This window comes from Anthonomus grandis, chromosome 3 (assembly GCF_022605725.1).
Source record: "Anthonomus grandis grandis chromosome 3, icAntGran1.3, whole genome shotgun sequence".
NCBI lineage: Eukaryota > Metazoa > Arthropoda > Insecta > Coleoptera > Curculionidae > Anthonomus > Anthonomus grandis.
The window spans coordinates 24,821,755-24,828,710 of record NC_065548.1 but is presented as its reverse complement, the minus strand read 5'-3'; positions in this window follow the sequence as shown (position 1 = coordinate 24,828,710).

The following is a 6,956-nucleotide window of genomic DNA, read 5'->3' as shown; positions in this document are numbered from 1 at the left end:
TTTTAGAGGGAGTGAGAGATAATTATATATAAAAAACTGCTTAAATTTTTGTATAATTTGAATTAGGTATTTTTTATTTAAAAGTTGTTTGTTTTAAAAACGGTCTTTACGTTAAGTTTTTAACTTCTTTGCTCTTACGATTAAACTAAACGATTATATCATAAAATCTAAAAAAATAAATTAATAAAAAAAAAGATAAAAAATAAATTTAAAATCAAATTTAATTGCTATTTAAAAAATCATAAATATTTCAAAAAAAATTGTTATTTCACATGTACGACAGTAATAACATATTTACGGAATCTATAATGACAAGGGGACATAATTTAATTACGCAAATCATTACAAACCGTAATTAAAAACACACGACTAAAGCACATTGCAAATGCCTTCAAAGACCAAATTGTAAACGGAACATCTACGTATAATCTTATTAGGTCCATTCGCTAATGGTCAAATGTGTAGAGATATTGATTCTACTGACTATTGGTTAATTAAATGTCATTTAGGGTATATAGCCACTCTATTACCAAAGAAAATTTCCATAAAACGTAATATTTCAATATTTGACTGTAATTGTACTCTTACTACTTTAATAAGCAACGTTTATATATCCTACGTTTAGCGGAGAAACCTATACATTTATTAAGAAAAATGAATATGGACAAGTCATAAAGGTCCCAAGAAAGGGCGAGAACAAGGGTCTGATTTAATGCTGTTAATACCCATCTCCTTCATTTAGGACTTTAGGAGGACCTTTTCTAAACGAGTTTCAGAACCGATTCCGAAGCTACTTTCATAAAAATTTACGATGCATGACTTTGCAGCGAAGCAGGTATAGCTTCTGGAAAACCCTGACACGATTCTAACAATGTTAATCAAATCGAATTTTGTTACATTTTATATTATATTTATATTATTTTATATTATTTTAATTATATATTATATTTTTATAAAGGTTAGGTTACTTCTTATCTACTTTTTATTTACAAAAAATTATAAACCATCATATTTGTAAAGTTTATTTAAATTAAAAGTTATGGGATTATTAACTGAAAAAGAATTAGGTTTTAAGAGTATATCGATCATTTTGTGGATCACAAAAATCAATTTAATAAAGTGCTTTTATGCCAAAAAAATGTACTATCCCGATAATAGTTACGGAATAAAATTTTGATATACAAAAAAGGTGGAAAAATGTGATGCTCATATTTATACCGGGTGGTGCGTCGCCGAGCGGAATATAGGAAAACCGATGAATATTTTAAGGGGGTCAGTTATTGGCTTCCCTGTACATTTTATAGAAAAAATGTAAGATAACTTTTAGAAGAGACTAATCTGGCAAACCCTTGTGCAAAGTTTCAAAAAATTTTAATAAGCGAATCTTGAATTATTCAATTAAATGTAATTGCAAAATTAGCAAATTTTCGGTTCAGGTAAAACCAAACGGGCACCAGTAAAATGAGTATTGTCACTGACGTGAGGAAAAATGTCAATAAATCAGTGACAGTCGATATTTGAAAACAAGTATGAATTATTCAATTTACGAAAAAATAGCCACATTTAAGTGACATTATGTGTTAAAATCAGCAGAATTCAGAATGCAATGGCAAGACAAAAAATAGTTTAATAAAGTTATTTATTCATGAAATATTAAATTAGAAAATATAATGATGGTTATACAATGAGCTCCGCGAGACTACTGATTCTAACAGGTTATGGGCCCAGAAGCGCAAGAGACTTTATTTTTTTAAGTTATTTTACGTTTTGAGTTTGTTTAGTCGTTGTAAAAAATATATACTGGCGAGTAACGAAAGCACGATAATCGGTTCGTCGATTGATAAACTTAAAGGACGTGAAAATTATTCGGTATGGTTTCAAATGAGTGCGTTATTAAAGTTAGATGGACTTTGGAATTGTATTACCATTGACAATGGGCTGCAGATGTTGACAGTGCGACAAAAATTCGACGTGAGGAGAAAGATTTGTCCAAAATAATTCTTTCCCTTCACAAGTCAACGTTTCCGCATGTAATGCAAGCTGAAAATGCTAAAGATGCATGGAGTGGACTTGAAAAAGCGTTTGAAGATAAAGGCTTGCATAGAAGATTAAGACTACTAAGAAGTTTGTGTTCAATAAAATTGGAAAACTTTGGTACAATGGAAGAGTATGTCAATGAAGTTATGGCCCTTTCTCAGCAACTTATATCCATTGGTAAACCTCTAGATGATGAATTTCTAGGAGTTATAATGTTGCACCTACTCACTTAAGAATATGAGCCGATGGTTATGGCCCTTGAAAATTCGGGTATTAATATAACGTCAGACTTTGTCAAGACCAAATTACTTCAAGAAAAAAAGTGGCAAAATGGCAAATTAAGCGGTGATAATGCTTTAGCTGCGAGGAAATACAAAAAACATCCATGGTGCTGTTTTTGAAGGTGGTAGACAATGGTACAGTGAAAACATCTTGTCGGACTTGCATTGTCTTATTTATTTAATGTAACACGACGTTTCGGTTGGTAAGTATCTCCAACCGTTATCAAGTGTAAACTTACCAACCGAAACGTCGTGTTACATTAAATAAATAAGACAATGCAAGTCCGACAAGATGTATCCATGGTGCTGGAGCAAACAAAAGGGACATTGCAAAAATCAATGTCCTGCTCAAAATAAAAAGGATTCAGTCCGTGATAAATCCTCAAATCCTAGCAAAAATAGGAATAATCGGGGAGGGAAAAGTGTTTTATTTGCTGCTGCTCTGGGTGCTAATATTAAAGGATCGGCATGGTATGTTGACAGTGGTGCGTCCTCTCATATGACAAGAAATCGTAGTTTGCTGAAAGATATTACTGATTTGCACTCAGGACAGGAAATTATAGTTGCAAATACGAGACCAGTGTTGTGAAACTAGGGATAGATGGCAGGAAAATGGACATTGTAGAAGTAAAATATGCTCCAGATTTTTCTGTTAATCTTTTATCTGTCAACTCTATTATTTCAAAAAGATACTGTATTTATTTTGACCTCGAGGGGTGCAAAATTATTGATCGGGAAAGTGAAGAACCGGTGGCTACGGCAACAAATGTTGATGGCATATATAAACTGGATGTAATTCCAGATTATGTCAACGTGGCAAGTATCTCAAATACACAGATGCTGTGGCATAGAAAATTAGGCCATCTTAAACATTATAGCTTGAAACTGCTATAAAATGGATTGGCAGTAGGTATTTCTTATTCAGAAAAACAGGTTCCGGAATACTGTGAAAGTTGTCTTAAAGGTAAACAAACAAGAAAACCGTTTCCCTATAAAAAAGACAAAGGGGTTATGTCATATAAGTTGGACCTTATTCACTCAGATCTTATGGGACCTATGGAAGTTGAATCTTTTGGTGGTAAAAAATATATATTTACCTTAATAGATGATAACAGCAGAAAAATATTTTGTTATTTTCTAAGGACAAAAGATAAGGTTCCTGAAAAATTTAAGGAGTTTTGCTTTATGGTGGAAAATCAAGTAGAATGAAAAATAACTTTATTAAACTATTTTTTGTCTTGTCATTGCATTCTGAATCCTGCTGATTCTAACATTCTTCGGGAAACAGTTTTAGAGCAATCTGAAATGTTTTCAGTTTATTTTCCCACCAAGTCCATTCCGTTCTTTTCAATTATTAAACGTATTGTCAATAAGTTCGAGTCCAAAGGTACCGTAATAAATAATAACTCAGGATATCGAAAATAGAGCCGAAGACAGAGAGAACAGAGATCTTAATATTCTACTGAGTGTAGAGGAAAACAAGATGGTTAGTACGAGGATTCTTGAACAAGAGCTAAATAAACATCATACAACGGTATTGCGCACTTTAAAAAAACACAAATATTATTCGTATAAATTCGAAAAACATCAAGAGCTGCAGGAAAGAGATGAAGAGCGAAGAATGGCATTTTGTTTTAAAATGATGGAAAGAGAAAATAATGATAGGAATTTTTTAAGAAATATTTGTTTTACCGATGAATGTACATTTACCCTCAACAATGAATGAAATGTTCAGAATTGTCGGTATTAGAGCCAAGCAAATGAACATCGCTTTGTTCATACCCGGACAAAATATCCCCAGAAAACAAATGTATTCGTGGGAATTATCGGACACCATATCATTGGATCTTTTTTATGGACTATAACCTAACAGCTGAAACCTATTTGGACTTATTTCAAAATCAAATTGGACCCGCCTTGGAAGAAGTTGTTCAGGAAGATCAAATGATCTGGTACCAAATAAATGGTTGCCCGGCCCATAATGCCCGTATGGTTAGAGAGTGCTTGAAAAATACTTTTAACGGAAATATTATTGGTTCACGGTACTGGATACTTTGGCCAGCCAGGTCACCTGATCTTTCACCGAATTACTTCTTTTTAGTGGCGTCATTTAAAAAGTGTGATTTATAAAAGTGTAAAATTTGAGAATCTTAACAAGTTACAAAACGCTATTTCGTTAGAATCTAGTAAAATTTCCCAATATCAACTTAGTAACGTTAGAAATGAATTTTATGATGGGTTAGGATATTGTTTAGCTGTTAATGGGGGGTTGTTTGAACATCTGATTATTTGATGTTTTTATGTAATTCTCTATTATTTAAGAAAAAGTTATTGTATTTTATTTTATTTTTCCATACTTATTAAAATATTAAGAGTTCTGGAATCTCTTTTTTTCGGATCTATTTTTGATCTTCTGAGTTAAACATTTACAATTTGAATTGAATTGAATTGTCTAAACAGTGGGCTGCCAAGGCAGTTGTGCATATAGGTCTCCTGATGTACTCGTCGTGCTCCACCAGGGTTACCAGAGCCCAACGGCCTTAGAGAAACCGATAAGGCTCTCTGGTCTGAAGGACTTAAAGTCACTCGGTACACTGAAAGTGTTACCCAAGTATTTCAACCTGGCGCGCGTGAGTGCTGGGCACTCCTCGACTACATGTTCAACGGTTTCATCCTCCTCACAGCACCATCGGCATTCCGGGTAATCCGCAATACCGATAGTATGGAGATGGCTTCTTAAGTGCTGGTATGTGGGTTCCCACCACAAAGCCCTGATCCAGCTCTGTTATTCATTCTGAAGCCATTTGCGTACCAGATGGTCTCCCTATTTAGCAATGCAGGTCTGTTGAAATGCTGCCACTCCTCTCTACCTGCAAGGTGCGTCATGAATCCCTCACAGTCCACAGTCACTGGAGCCATGCAGTCACTGCCCATCAGAAGGTGAGCACATTCCTGTATGGCGCGTGACCAGATTTTTGCGTGACCGGTCTCGACAGCACTTTCGCCGAAGGCCGTATAGCCTGTACGCAGTCCTCATGGCCTCGAATTGCACAACGAGGTCCAGAGGCGGCAGGCCCAGCAGAATCTCAGACGCTGTAGTTGGCGCCGTCCGCATGGAACCCGTTATGCTGAGACATGCAAGACGTTGGACTCTGTCCAGTTGAGCACGAATTTTTACTTTCTCCGTACATGGCCACCAAACGATAGCCCCGTATGTGAGAAGAGGTCTCACAATGCGCGAGTAGATCCAGTGGAGGATCTTAGGAGACAGACTCCAGGTATTGCCGAAAGCCCGCCTGCAGGCCCATAGCTGGCAGGTGGCCTTCTTCATTCTGGTGTCTGCATGATCGTAACAGGAGAGTTTGGGATCTAACTTGATTTCCAGAAATCGAACTGTCCTGGAGTAATGCAGCTGCACGCCACCTAGAGATATAACAGGGGGTGTGCCAAAGTTACATCCCCCCGAGAGGCACCATATGTCCACCATACGCAGGGCTCTCATCATAGGGCCCCGCATTGAGACGGCGTCTTTTCCCGGGCAAAGGATTACCAAATCATCAGCGTAGGCCTGTGTGTATAGGCCAGCATTGTTTCAAAGATTTATCAGGCTGTCGACCACAAGGCACCACAAAGTAGGGGACAATACTCCTCCCTGCGGGCAGCCCCTAGACGCCAACGTTTCGACAATCTCGTTGTTGAGCTGGGCAGATACATGACGTTTCGAGAGCATGGCCTCTATCCAGCTAACCAAACAGGGTTCTGAGCCGCGGCTCGAGTGCTTGGCAGATTAATGCAAAAGGGGTGTTGTCGATGAACATTTACTGCAATGTCTTTGCACTCGAATTTACTAACAATAGGTTTAATGGTTGAAATGGACCAGATAGGCTTCATGGGAAAATAGATTGAAAATACTTCAGATACTGCTATTGGTTTAATTAAATTCTAAGTATGATAAAATTATTTTTTTAATAATCGATAATAATAATTGTTATTGGTTTAACTTCGTTATATTAAATAAAAGTTCAGATAAAAAAATAATGTTAATGTGTCTTACTTTGAATGTATGGTTGTGAGATTGATAAAACGAAAAAAAAAACATTTCTTGTATTCGGCTGTACGTCAGATTTAGCAAAGCCTTATAACAAATTGTTTGCTGGTGGCTGGTGTTTGGTTTTACCTGTACCGAAAATTTGGTAATTTTGCAATAACATTTAATTGAATAATTCATGATTGGCTTATTAAAACTTTTTGAAACTTTGCACGAGGGTTTGCCAGATTGGTCTCTTCAAAAAGGTATCTTACATTTTTTCTGTAAAATGTACAGGGAAGCAAATAATTGACTCCCTTAAAATTTACATGGGATTTCCTATGTTCCGTTCGGCGACGCACCACCCGATATGTGCGGGATTAAAAAGAATAATATTAAAAGTATCTTGTATTTTCCACGTTATATGGACTATGGTATATTCCTGTATGATATATTATATGTATTATATATTATATATTATACAGGGTGTTTGGCGGAGGGTTAGCCAAACTTGGTGGGCATATAGATAGGCTCAGATAGAAGATATTTTCTTAATAAACTTGTGTTCTCTCTCTCGGGTTTTTTTATATCATTGATTTTGTGTTATTTTC